Source organism: Aquarana catesbeiana, linkage group LG02 (assembly GCF_042186555.1).
Source record: "Aquarana catesbeiana isolate 2022-GZ linkage group LG02, ASM4218655v1, whole genome shotgun sequence".
Classification (NCBI taxonomy): domain Eukaryota; kingdom Metazoa; phylum Chordata; class Amphibia; order Anura; family Ranidae; genus Aquarana; species Aquarana catesbeiana.
In genome coordinates, this window is record NC_133325.1 from 523,746,668 (window position 1) to 523,760,080 (window position 13,413).

The 13,413-nt window shown below is 42.0% G+C and overlaps 1 protein-coding gene and 1 pseudogene across 2 annotated transcripts in view; both read right to left on the reverse strand.

Moving 5' to 3' along the window:
- The window catches only part of MDM4 (MDM4 regulator of p53), a 192,917-nt gene that overhangs the window by 48,613 nt on the left and 130,891 nt on the right, over positions 1–13,413 (reverse strand). The window lies entirely within an intron of this gene.
- LOC141130794 (5S ribosomal RNA) lies at positions 4,827–4,945 on the reverse strand (annotated as a pseudogene).

A 13,413-nucleotide genomic window follows, 5' to 3' on the forward strand; every position in this document is an offset into this window, starting at 1 on the left:
CAAAAAACGCAAAAACACAACCCACCAGAAAATGGGAATGTGAAAATGTGAATAAAAAATGTGAAAAATGAATGTACAATAAATGTGCAGTGTGCACCAAAGTCCACAGCAAACTATGTGAGAGAATCTGACTAAAATCCTGTAAGTTAATCCATTACATATATTACATGAAGTGTGAATATGCAAGTCACTACCATAAGTGAAAAGATGCAAAATCATACATGGTACAAGATGGATAAAGATGACATAAAAAGTAATATCAGCATTTAAAAAACCCACTCACGTGCCAAATACCATAGACAATACATAAAAAATACATGTAAATGGGCCAAATAAACATCTGTGATCTTACTGATATAAATAGTAAAAAATGTTGATAAAAAAAATTGTGTAATTTGAGGTGAATTAATCAAAAAATGAGAGTAATAGATATGTGCAATCAAACAAGTATTAAATAAGTTGGTGTATGTGATACAATCAAAATCGTCCAATGTAAATTGTCCAGTGAAGGTATATCAGACAGGTATGTAATCCCCAGTGAATTTCAATGTTAGTGTATCCGTGTCTGGCAGGCCCCCTCTTGTGCCCTCACTCACCAGAAAGCCCAACCCCTGCAGGGGTGAAGAGCATGAATAAATCCTGTGGCCGGAATCCTGGAGACCCGGAATCCCCCTCTCAGGTTCAGCGATTCCCTTCCAACTAGATCCACGTTGTTCTTTACATAAGTATCCACCGGAACAAATCCATATGTATGGAGAAACAAGGAATCCTCATAGTGTAATGCTGGCCATACACTATACAGAAAATCAGCCGAACCCATTTTCGAAAAACGAACGTTCGACCGTGACCGCAAACGATCGTGCCATCATATAATGTCCGATAATCTGTTCAGTGGACATGAATAAATAATTTTGTGTTCGTTTTTTTACATATACCTAGTGCAGGCAGTTCGGACGGGAAACACATTAACCTTGCAATTTATCGTACGTTCGGCAGAAATTTTCCAAACATGCCGTTCGTTTTTTTTCCACAAAAACGTCACAAACGATTATCGATTTGTACCCACTAACTTGCCGAAAAACGAACGAAGTGTCCATACGAACGATTTTTCGGCCGATTTTTCGTATAGTGTATGGCCAGCATAAGTCATGTTTGCAGGTTTTCCTTCATGTTGCACAGGTGATTTGAATCAGAAGACTGATTCAAATCACCTGTGCAACATGAAGGAAAACCTGCAAACATGACTTACACTATGAGGATTCCTTGTTTCTCCATACATATGGATTTGTTATTATTTATATCAGTAAGATCACAGATGTTTATTTGGCCCATTTACATGTATTTTTTATGTATTGTCTATGGTATTTGGCACGTGAGTGGGTTTTTTAAATGCTGATATTACTTTTATGTCATCTTTATCCATCTTGTACCATGTATGATTTTGCATCTTTTCACTTATGGTAGTGACTTGCATATTCACACTTCATGTAATATATGTAATGGATTAACTTACAGGATTTTAGTCAGATTCTCTCACATAGTTTGCTGTGGACTTTGGTGAACACTGCACATTTATTGTACATTAATTTTTCACATTTTTTATTCACATTCCCATTTTCTGGTGGGTTGTGTTTTTGCGTTTTTTGATTTTTCCATTATCTGTGAACAGCGCCTTTCCCCTATTAGAACATTTAAGACAGAACAATATACTGGTTTAAATGAAAACCCGATACTACCTACGGTACGAATTGAGGATGGGGCCACAATACAGCCTCATCCTTATGAACAACCAATACAGCTCCTTACAAGAAAGAGCAGCCAACACTGATACTCTTCATGCAGAATAGCCAAACCGCTAAATTTCACATTTGTAAGGTAGGATGGAATACCGGACCTCGCGAGAGAAGGTCTGGCCATAGTGGTAGGGTCCAAGGGTTCCCCACCGCCATCTTTGCGATCTTGGCAGACCACAAGAATCACCTCCTTCCCTTCTTGTAGATCCTTCGAAGGCGCGGAAGCAGCAGAACAGGAGGGAATGCATAGATCAGTAAAAAAAAAAAAAAAAACTGATTCCACAGAAAAAAAATCAAGGCATCTGTTTCGTATGCCATCGGATCCCTTGTCCTTGACACAAAATTCCACATCCGGAACTCCCCATCTTCTGGTATATCAACAGAAACATGTTGCGGTGAAAAGGACCATTCTCCCAGGAACAATTGTTGGCAACTCAAGTAGTCCGTCTGTCAACTCCTATTCCTGGAATGAAAATTGTAAATAGGCAAGGAATGTTGTTTTCTGCCAAGATAGAATATGATTCACCTCTTCCTGGGCCACGCGACTTCTTGTGCCCCCTTGGTAAATGATAAAAGCCACAGCTGTGGCACTGTCAGATTGGATCCCGATAGGACAATTCCGTAGTTTGGGCGTCCAGGCCTCGAGGACCAGGCGTACTGCCCAAATCTTTAGAATATTGATGGATAAGGTCATCACTGATTGAAATAAATGGCTTAATATTGTATAAAAAGCCTTCAATAATGATGATTTCTCGTGAGACGAATTTTGGAATTATATCTGCTTGAGTCAGCTTAAATCAAAACCGTGTGTTTTATTGTACACACATAAACTTGGAAAATACTTACAAAAATAGTACATTCATATTCAGAATTAGTGTTGTTTCATATATGCAAAAAATGTTCAAATATAGTTCATTTGTTTCAAAGATCTGAAAAGAGTACTTAAAGTCATTAGACCATGTGCTTCCCTTTTGTCATGGCCTATTAAAAATGGCCGATTAACTTCTTGTGTCCTGGAAGTAATTCTGTATGCATAGAATAGCTGTGTGTCTTGGAGAGGGAGATGTGTCTTGGAAGCAGTAGATGTGTGCAAAGAGCCAGGATGCTGTTTATCCTTTGAATATATGAACTCAGTCTTTCAAATTCGCGCCCAAACACAAATCCCTCCCATACACTCCCCTTTCTCCTCCTTCCAAAAAGTGGGGGCTAACAGAGAGCAACATCTGTTTTTAACTTAACCAAACCTTTTAAACATGAAACCAGATATATGTGTCAGACTAAACATCAGACCATTTAAAACATAAACGCATATATCAAACAAAGTATCGGTTACATAGGAAGATTTTCAACCCATACATATATTATTTACAAAATCCATCAAATTCTGACAGGGTCTTGACCTGCATTTTCAGTCAATGAGTCGTCATCTGAATATCATTAGCTCAAAGTCCTATCATTCACACAAATATGGAAAATGCATATTCTTATTAATAAAGCCAATTAAAATTTAGATATTAACACTGATTTGGGCCATTTCCTTAGGACAGATGCTTCTTCCAGGACTGCTCCTCAGCCCAGAAGGCTGGCATCTGTTGTTACCACCTTCCAGGTAACTGGTAGAAAGGATTCCTCTTTTTGAAGATTCTTGGATATCAACCACCAATTGGGGCTCTGACGCACATTGGGGGATAAACGCATTAGGAAGCCCAGAGCTTAGGCCTTCTTGTTCCCAGTTGACAGGACACTGTTTTGCAGCAGTCTTAAATTAAACTGCGCATAAGGAACGACCTCCAAGAAACCACCATCTTTCCCAACAAGATGGAAAGCCGAATAGAAGGATTCTTCTTTGACTTGAGAAACTTAATAATTTCCCTTATGGAACTGACCCTTTCCTGGGGAAAAAGCATCCTCTTCTGAGTTGTATCAATGATCAGTCTCAAGTGCTGCAATCTCCTCGATGGATTTAAGGAGGATTTCAACCTAGGTATTCCAGGTAGCTAACTGTGGTGACCAAAATTTGAATTAAGTGGGCTACCGAATTGATCTACGAAGAGAAGATCCAAATAGGCTAGTATTGTTATACCTTGAGCCATTACCCTGGCTAAAGGAGGAGCCAGGACCTCGAGGTGGAGTAGCTAGACGGAACAGCAGAGCTACAAACTGAAAATGAAGTTTTTCTACCTTGAAATGTAAATTTCTGGTGAGCAGGGAAAAAAAGGGCACATGGAAAAAAACATCCTTGTTGTTGATTGACGCCAGAAGTTCTCCCCAATGTAGGGCAGAGACTACTGATCGGATTGACTCCATGCGAAAGGAATGGATATTCAAACCCGGTCTAGATCTGAAAAACCCTAATCCTTGCTCTACCAAGAGGACCACCGATATCACTCTTTGAGACAAGAGATGATGATCCAAGCTAGAAAGAGAGAGTTCTTTTCACTGGATCTCTGGGAACATTTTGATCTGAGAAAACGAGGAGATGGGAACTCTGACATTGTTCCTACCAGACCCATGAAAGCTGTAGAAGCGCCCCCACCCGAGCGAGCGGGGGCACCCTTTCATAAGGCTTTAGCATTTTGTTTTGTGGATTACCTCCCCCAGGTCCTCTTTTGACCCTGGGACTGACCCTGAGGTTTACCACTTGAACCCTGACGGTGGAGGCCGTCGTGATTGTCTGGAGGCAGATGCCCCTGGCACTGGAAAAGAAGCACATTTAAAAGAAAAATACTTAAACTTCTTAACCAGAAAAAGGGAACTTTTCCCATTAGAAATCTTTGGATATACTTATCCAGATTGTCTCCAAATAACCGTTCACCATAAAAAGGGAAACTTTTTGTATGGCACTTCGGCTGACCATCTTTCAACCATAGGATTCTATGCTCACGTACCAGCCTTAGCATGAGCCGTGAGGCCTGGAGAATAGAATCTTTCATAGCGTCAACTGTAAAAAAAAAATGCTTCTGATGCGCCAGCCAAACCCTGGGCCTGCTGATCAGGAATAACCTTGGAGTACCTCTATAAACTGGTCCTAGAAGCCTATGGCACATGGAATTCCCAGGCGGTCTCCTATGCAGGTACTAACCAGGCCTGACCCTGCTTAGCCTCCAAGATCAGATGAGATCGGGTGCTTTCAGGGTGATGTGGCCGTAGGCCTCTGAACACCAGTGCAGGTTTGAATGACTGAACCTGTAGGCAAAATAGTTTTTCTTTTTTTCTTTTAAAAAAGGAACTCCAACTTCTTATCTGTTGGACCCTTTAGCATATGAGCATTGTCTACTGGACAAGTCAGGTCTTTGTTTACAGAGGATATAGCAGTGTAAATTGCTGGAACTCCCCATAAAACCCTTCCTCCATGGAATAAAGTATTGAGAACTTTTTCAGAGGAAAAAAAAAAAACTTCATCTGGGTGCTCTCACTCAGAATACATAAGCTTTCTTAGCCATAAATGGATAAAAAAAAAGCATGAACAGATTGGGGGGGCTTTTAGTGAACCCAAAGCAGAAGTGGGCTCATCAACTGATTGCGTTACTGGCAGTAAAAATGTGGAGCAGACCAATTCAGTGAGTGACTGAAAACAACCTTTCCTGTGAGCTTAATCCTTCGAATCAGGTTCTACGGAAGAGGAGACATCAGCCTTTTCCTGGTCCTAAAGAGAAAATTCACCATCTCTCGCTTGTTCCTCAATATGAGGGTCCTGAGCAATGGACAGGGACCTGTTACACTTAGTCCTACTCCGGGATGCGATTAAAGCATTAAACTTTTAAGCTTAAAATGGTTGAAGAAAAAAAACTTCTTAGTAATATACACAGGGCCTGCAGTGTTTAAGAGCAGCTGCAACACTTGCCCCTCCTGACGGTTCACCGTGGCCAGCCATATTACTCTCAGGGGAGGATGCCATCTTACTGGGATGATCTAGGCTTCCATGTGACTAAATAAGTCTTTCTAGAGCCCTTTACTGAGGTGTTTTTACCCCCCTTCTACCATAGCCCGATGCACAAGCAGAAGTACAAGGAGGAATGCATATACTGCTTGAGCTATAGTTCAGCACAGTTGCTGCTATTAATGCCCAGCCTGATGCAGTAGTAAAAATGTGTCAAAGGAAATGCTTGTGTCACCAAACCTTTAACGCCAACTCTTTGCTCTTGTCCCTCCACAGCCTGCAGTAACACACAATGTGCTTTTAAAAACGTGCATCCTCATGTTGGGCAACGGAGAGAGCTGACATGCCCCACCCCCCAGTGTTGTCTACGGCACCTCTCACTTTTTTTTTTAAAGCAAGGGTTTTCCCACGCGAGCAGCGGACTACAGGTCCTCTCAGACCAAGAGACAGCATGGCGCGGGGGGGAGAGGGGGGTTGCAAGGCGCCAAGCTGGTCGCACTTGTTCCTCCTCTTTTTAAAAAAAAAAAAAAAAAAGACTGAGCACTCCTTCCCCACAAAGGGGAGATTATCAGCACAGGGGGGTGGTAAGCGGGAAGAAAAACCCCCCTCAAGCTTACCAGAGGTCCTGCTGTCTGGCTGAAGGAGGAGGAAGCATTTCAGCTCTCTGACAGGGCGCTGTTTCAACCATGAGGCGGTGAGTGCTCAATACAGCCCCTGGTGGTGACACACAGGCATGACAACATTTTACAGACTCTTAAAGCAGTGGTCATCAACCCTGTCCTCAGGGCCAACTAACAGGCCAGGTTTGCAAGATAACTGAAATTCATCACAGGTGATATAATTTTCTGCTCAGAGATTGCAGTATTCTAGTCTGCATCTCCCCAAGGTAATACATAAAACCTGGCCTGTTTGTGAGCCCTGAGGACATGGTTGATGACCACTGTCTTAAAGGACACATTCATAAGAAAATTCAAAAAAATTTCTTAGAAAACTCCACTTACCTTTCCCGCCGCAGGGTTTTCTGTGTAAACCAACAGACCCAATATTGACCCTTCACGGTTGGTTCCGTTAAACCTTCAGGAGCTGGGGATCCTAGAGGAAACCCACAATCCTGGACCTGCAACAGCACCCTGCCAGTAAAACTTTATGGCCTTACTACCAAAAGTACTGGATCCCAGGGTCCAGCTCTCTAAAAAGAGAAGCATTCACAGGCAAAAACCCCGTTTCTTCAGATACGAGGCCCGGGTACCATTCAATTTGGCCAAAAGAGACACTTTGAATGGATCCGGTCAGCATGACTAGCCCCAGCAAGGATTGCTCCAGTGGAGCTCAGCACAGCACATCTTTACTCGTGACCAACACCTTAGGACACTGGCAAAAAAAAACTGAGGTACTCCCACCAGTGGGAGGGGTTATATAGGGAGTGCACTTTTTATCTTAGGGCGTGCCAGTGTCCATCACCTAAAGGTGGCCTATAACCCACATAGTAACTACTATGGCTCTGTGTCCCGTGATGTACGATAAGAAATTCAACTGACCGTCTAGTGGTCCAACTGATCCTCAACAAATTTATAGCTAAGCTATAAAGGATCATAACATCCCCAAGACTGGTAAGAACAGTAGGTAACCTGAACAGGTACCATCCTGGCGAGAATATTGAAGGGGGTCAATATAGCCAACTCGGGGTTTGTCAGTTCTGTTCTGCTCATTATTTGTTCAGTCGAAGTTTGACTAGTTTTGTGCACCAATGCACTTCTTCAGGAGATACCGTATTTATCGGCGTATAACACGCGCTTTTTTCCCCTTGAAATTAGGGGAAAATCGTGGGTGCGCGTTATACGCCGATCCCCGCTATTTTGTGATCTATCGGAGCGATCGCCGTCGACATTCACATAGCGTGTAGTTTTAAATATGGCGCCGCGGAGTTCGGAGAGACTCGGCGGAGCACACCGTGACTGGGCGGAGCCGAGATACACATAGCCGAGGGTTCTCGGCGCCGTTCACAGTCACGCTCAGTCCCGCCATTGGACCTGTGCTATGTCCATCATAGGGACTGGGCCTGCTGTGAACGGCGCCGAGAAGAGCCGAGAACCCTCGGCTATGTGTATCTCGGCTCCGCCCAGTCACTGTGTTCTCGGCGGCGCTCGTTCAGCTCCGCCGAGTCCCTCTGAACTCCGCGGCGCCATTTTTAAAACTACACGCTTTGTGTATGTCGGCGGCGATCTGTCCAAGCCTGTAATGAACACTGGGGGCAAGGCTGCACTGACCACTGGGGGCAAGGCTGCACTGGGACAAAGCTGCACTGACCACTGGGGGCAAGGCTGCACTGGGACAAAGCTGCACTGACAAGGCTGCACTGGGGCAAAGCTGCACTGACAAGGCTGCACTGGGGCAAAGCTGCACTGACAAGGCTGCACTGGGGCAAAGCTGCACTGACAAGGCTGCACTGGGGCAAAGCTGCACTGACAAGGCTGCACTGGGGCAAAGCTGCACTGACAAGGCTGCACTGGGGCAAAGCTGCACTGACAAGGCTGCAATGGACACTGGGGCAAGGCTACACTGAAAAGGCTGCAATGACACTGACAAGGCTGCAGATGGACACGATAAGGCTGCATTGATGAGCATTTAAATGTAAGTTTTTTTTCCTTAAAATTCCCTCCTAAACTTGGGGTGCGTGTTATACGCCGATAAATACGGTAATCATATAGAAATTGAGGTAATAACACTTATTGCCAACAAAACAGAGCAGATGGACAGGTGTGGGACTATCAAGGAACAGTGCAGGTCTTAAAGGCAGATATGGGGGCGCAATCTACAGGAAGCGACTACCAAGGCAATATAGCAAAGTGCATATATGGCTGTATAATCCTCTCTGAGATCAGTCAAATAGGATTTCCAGGTATATAGGATTTTTAAGATTATACAGACATATACACACTTTGCTAAATTGTGCCCCCATATCGGCCATTAAGACCTGCACAGTTCCTTGATATCCCCACACCCATCCAGCTGCTCTGTTTTATTGGCAATAAGTGTTATTACCACTAGTTCTATATGATTAGCTCCTGAGGAAGCGCACTGTTGCGAAAAACTAGTCGAGCTTAGGCTGAACAAATATCGAGTACTACTGACATACCCCGAGTTGGCTATATTGACCCCCTTCAATATTCTCACAGGATAGTACCTGTTCAGGTTACCTACTGTGTCCTTATATTGGACAACATAGCAGTCTCAGGGATGTTATGATCCTATATATCTTAGCTCTATATTGGTTGAGGATCAATTGGCCACTAGATGGTCAGTGGAATTTTTTAGCTCTATGGTATATGTGCTTTGATACTTGTCCATGTTAAAATAAAATTATTTTGCTATAATAAAAATGTAAAAACACTTTTAATTATACCTACAAAGTCCATTACTACTTTTCCTAATTTTTGATTTTTTTTTAAACCTGCATAAAAATATACTGACCATGAGACAAAGATGGTGGTCTGGGCTGGTGACAAATTCAAAGCAGGCACCAACATCCCTGAATAGACAAGTGTAAACAGAGAAATATTTTTGGCAGGATTTTTGAGGTGCTGATATAGTGATAAAGCATTAGATTTGCATAAAACCAATTTTTTTTTTAAGACATTGAAATTAAAAACACAAACACAAGATAGCTGTTATCAAACAGCTAATACATTAGTATAGCTTGTGTATGGTTGTGCCGTATAATGGAAGGTATCTTGTCGTGTAGATGGTGGCAAGTATGGATTTATCCTGACATGTTTCACTACTGTGGGCTTCCTCAGGGAATATTTTAAAGTAAAACGATACAAATCAGTAAATATAGCATAAAATATATTTAGGATATGTTATTAATCCTTCATCTTCATAAAATTGTCAAGAAATTGCCTGCTGATGCCAACCGTACCACCACTCACCCATAAGACTGACCATGAGCTTTAATCCTGACCCAAACACTAACCTAGATCAAACCTTAATCTAGCAATTTTTTTTTATACACACGTTTTTCTTCCTGAAAGAGAAAGAAAAAGAGAGCGCATCTCTTCGTCCATTCAGAGAGAAATAAAACACAGTGGCGGGCTGCACACTGACTGATCACTGTGCCAATCAGAGGTCATTACAGAGATCAGCTGACCCAGAACCAAGCGTTCTGGTCCCCGATCGTTAGTACGGGACCCAGAGCTCCCGGTCTCTGTGCTGGGAGCGAGCGGTGCAGTGTGCTCCCAGTTCAATGACCATAAAGCATATATGCGGCCCCACGGAAAAGAGCTCAGTTCAGTGAGGTCATATAGATATGCGTATCCTTGGTGGGATAAAAACTAGGAAATGTGACTGCATTGCAGAGATATACTGTATTTATTTTTAATACATACACTTTATGCATGGCGCATCCCAATTTCTCTGGACTCCTTTCACCATATGCCCCAGGCTCACCTTAAACCTTAAACCTCCCAAAACATCTAAAAAAAATAAAATAAATAATAACCATAATAATAATTCAGGATGCCAAGTAATGGGATCCTCTGATCCATTATGATCCATTATCTCCCCTCCAAAGCCTGAACCTGGAAGCAGTTTGCTCTGAGCACTAACAGTTCCAAAGCGGTCAGAACCAGACTGTCTTTGGACAGGCAACAGCAATAGAGCCCTGATTCTGCCATAAAGAACATTCATTATCAAAAATGTGCCATCACATTTGTCAGCCACCTTGTGATAACAATAAAGTTAAAGAGTAGCTCCAGGCTTCTGCAGAAAAAAATGAAGAGTCAGCAGCTACAAACACTGTAGCTGCTGACTCGTAATATTAGGACACTTACCTGTCCAGGAATCCAGCGCTGTCTTCACCTGAGCCAATTTATCAACTGGCTATCACGTGCTACCACCGCCACCTTCACTAAGGGAAACCGGCAGTAAAGCCTTGCGGCTTCACAGCCGGTTCCCTGCTGCGCATGCGTGAGGTGCGCTGCGCTGATTGGGCAGACTGTGGGGGAAGGAGGAGGGGGATTTTGAGAGTATGCACATACTTTTAAATATTCAAATGTTTTTATGATGATTTTTATATTTGTCCAAAATAAAATGTGAATTTTATACATTTGTAAGTACTTTTTTCCCCAACTTGGGATCATAGTGGTTACCTTTAAAGTCCATTAACTTCTCCTTTTTCTAGCAGGAGCCTGCTCGCAGGAGAAGATTATAAAAATAGCTGACAACTGGGATCCAATTGAGATGAAGAAGAGCAAGAACCTTTGTAAGATCTTTGTAAATAATGAAAAAGGAGAGGCACTACTGAAAGGAAGCGCTACAAATTGGTAATGATGGTCTCCCACAGCAAACTAGAAAAAATGCTGGTGGCTCTGACAAACTGGCACATGAAGAAAGACTTCTTGGAAGTTGACTAACGCCAGGAAATCTCCCCATTTTGGAGCAAGCATCAAGGTAGTAGACTATTCTGAACCCTTTCCCTTTGAATAGAAACCCTTGATCCTTTCCTGGAGGACAACTGGTACAACACTTTGAGCTAGGAGATCCTGAATGGCTAGAGATAAGCTCACTTGTCAGCTCCCATTTCTCATGCCTGTGAAAAATTAAAGAGGGTTCAGGTTTACACTTTTGCTCACGAGACTACTTGAGATGGGATAGAATGATACTTTTGTTTTCGGTATGGTTCTCAATTTCCAGAGTTGTGGCATTTGCCTACAAAAATATGGTCAACTCTTTCTTTTTTTTTTCTTTTAAGGACTAATATGCAGACCAGCTGTTGAGCCACAACGTTCTGTACAAAACCACCACAAAAGCATAGAACGAGATGCTAAATTAATGAGTCCAACAAGATTTTTGCGCAAACATTATTTTAGCATGTACATTTAGGTCTCGCAAAGCTTTCAAAGCTAACAGCGCCTGTTCCATAACAAGGTCTTGAGATAAAGGTTTACCCCACTCTGTCTGGTCTGAGAACAGATAAATGCTTCCATTTGGCAGTCAGTTGATTCTTTAAAACATGAGATCATAGTAGTCTTATTTAATTAGCGAAATGGGCAGATCTACCATATGAGTAAACCACTTAAGTTATATCCTCTGCAAAGGAATTTTAGACAGAAAGCATTTTAGGAATATAAATGCTTTATTAGAACATTTGCTTTCCTTGTAAATAAAGTTGTCAAAAAAGGAATGATATAGAAACACTTAAGCATTGTGCTTTTCCTTAAAAACCAGAAGGCAACAAAAGGGTTCTGAGGAAAAAGCAGAAGAATACACCATTTTAAGAGTTTCACGAACTGCCTGAATACCATGAAAAAAGAGGGAAAATATACAATCATCTTTCTCGTCCTCTGCAATGTTTATACTTTTAATAAAAGTCTTATGAACCATATATCAAGGTCGCCATGTTCTGGCGCTCCTTCTATCCTACCCAAGACTTCTCACTGAAACGACCATCAGGCCGTATTGGAAAGATAGCGCCAAAGACCCCAAAAGGGTCCACGATTAAGCACGACCAACTTGAAGGGGCCTCTTCCTATTTGCCCACACAATCACCCACCCATTGACTGATCCAGTCAGTCCAGTGTGGTCACCAGCACAAACCAGATAACTTTTTTAGAAGGGAATATCTATTGTACGTAGGTATACTTGGGTTTTCCCATCTTCTATCTCCATTCCTTCCAAGGTTATAAGTTTCTGATACATACACCCAGAAGTGGAGGTTGGCAAGAAGGGAGAAGGGGATATCCAAGACGGTTCAACAGATGTGCGAAAATTTAAGAGCTCGGAAGGAATGGAGAAAAAATGGCAGATTCTTCCGCTTTTTTCTCAGAAACCCTTGGTTGCCTTTTGGTTTTTAGGAGAAGTAAAAGGCTAAAGTATTTCCAGATAATCTGTTATTTTTTTTCATGGTTCATGTTTATCTGTATAGGTGATAGAAAAGCACAGCACTAGTTATTTGAATTATACTTCTTTTGTGAGTTGGTGATTAAGGTGTGAGCAGCTTTCTGTTTATGTGCTATTGGATTAGGTGGTTGTAGTAGCATGGGGATACATGTCTATTTTTTATTTTTTTTCTTTAATAGCGTTTCCATGAGTGCCAAAACATGGATCATGAACCACACCTTCAGACAAGTCTAAACTAATAACCCACTGCTACCGACTGATATAAAGTCAAAAGCGGTCTCCCTCAAAAAAAAAAAGTAGGAGAGGGAAAAAAAAAAAAGTTTCGGCTCTTGACCAGCTTTATACCAGCCTGGATGATATGACAGTAGCCTATTAAAAAAAAAAATTCTCTGTTTACACCTACTCCCTTTTCATTAAGAAAGACACACACATTACAGTGCAATTACATATTTCAAAATGTTAAAATGTTGTAATCAGATTGTACGTAAAGTTTACTTTAGTACATCATACTATATAATTAATGATGCAACTTTTGATAATTTTTAATACATTTTGATGGCACAGTTTTATTGCATCTCTACAGAATCGGCCAACACGGCATTTTACTGTAAAATGTTCTTGTTTGCATCATTTAAGCTAAGAGGATTATCATCATTTAAACTATCAGATTATTAGGGCTTGATAAATTTGCTCTGAATCTAGGAGCCAGCCAAAAAAGTTAGGAGCCAGTTTGTGCGCGGCTATATGCAACACGTGTATCGCAATCAATGTTTTCATGCGTAGGTGCCCCGACGAGCGTGTTTACCTTTGTACGTGCATGTGGGGGTGCTTTTTGGGGGGGGG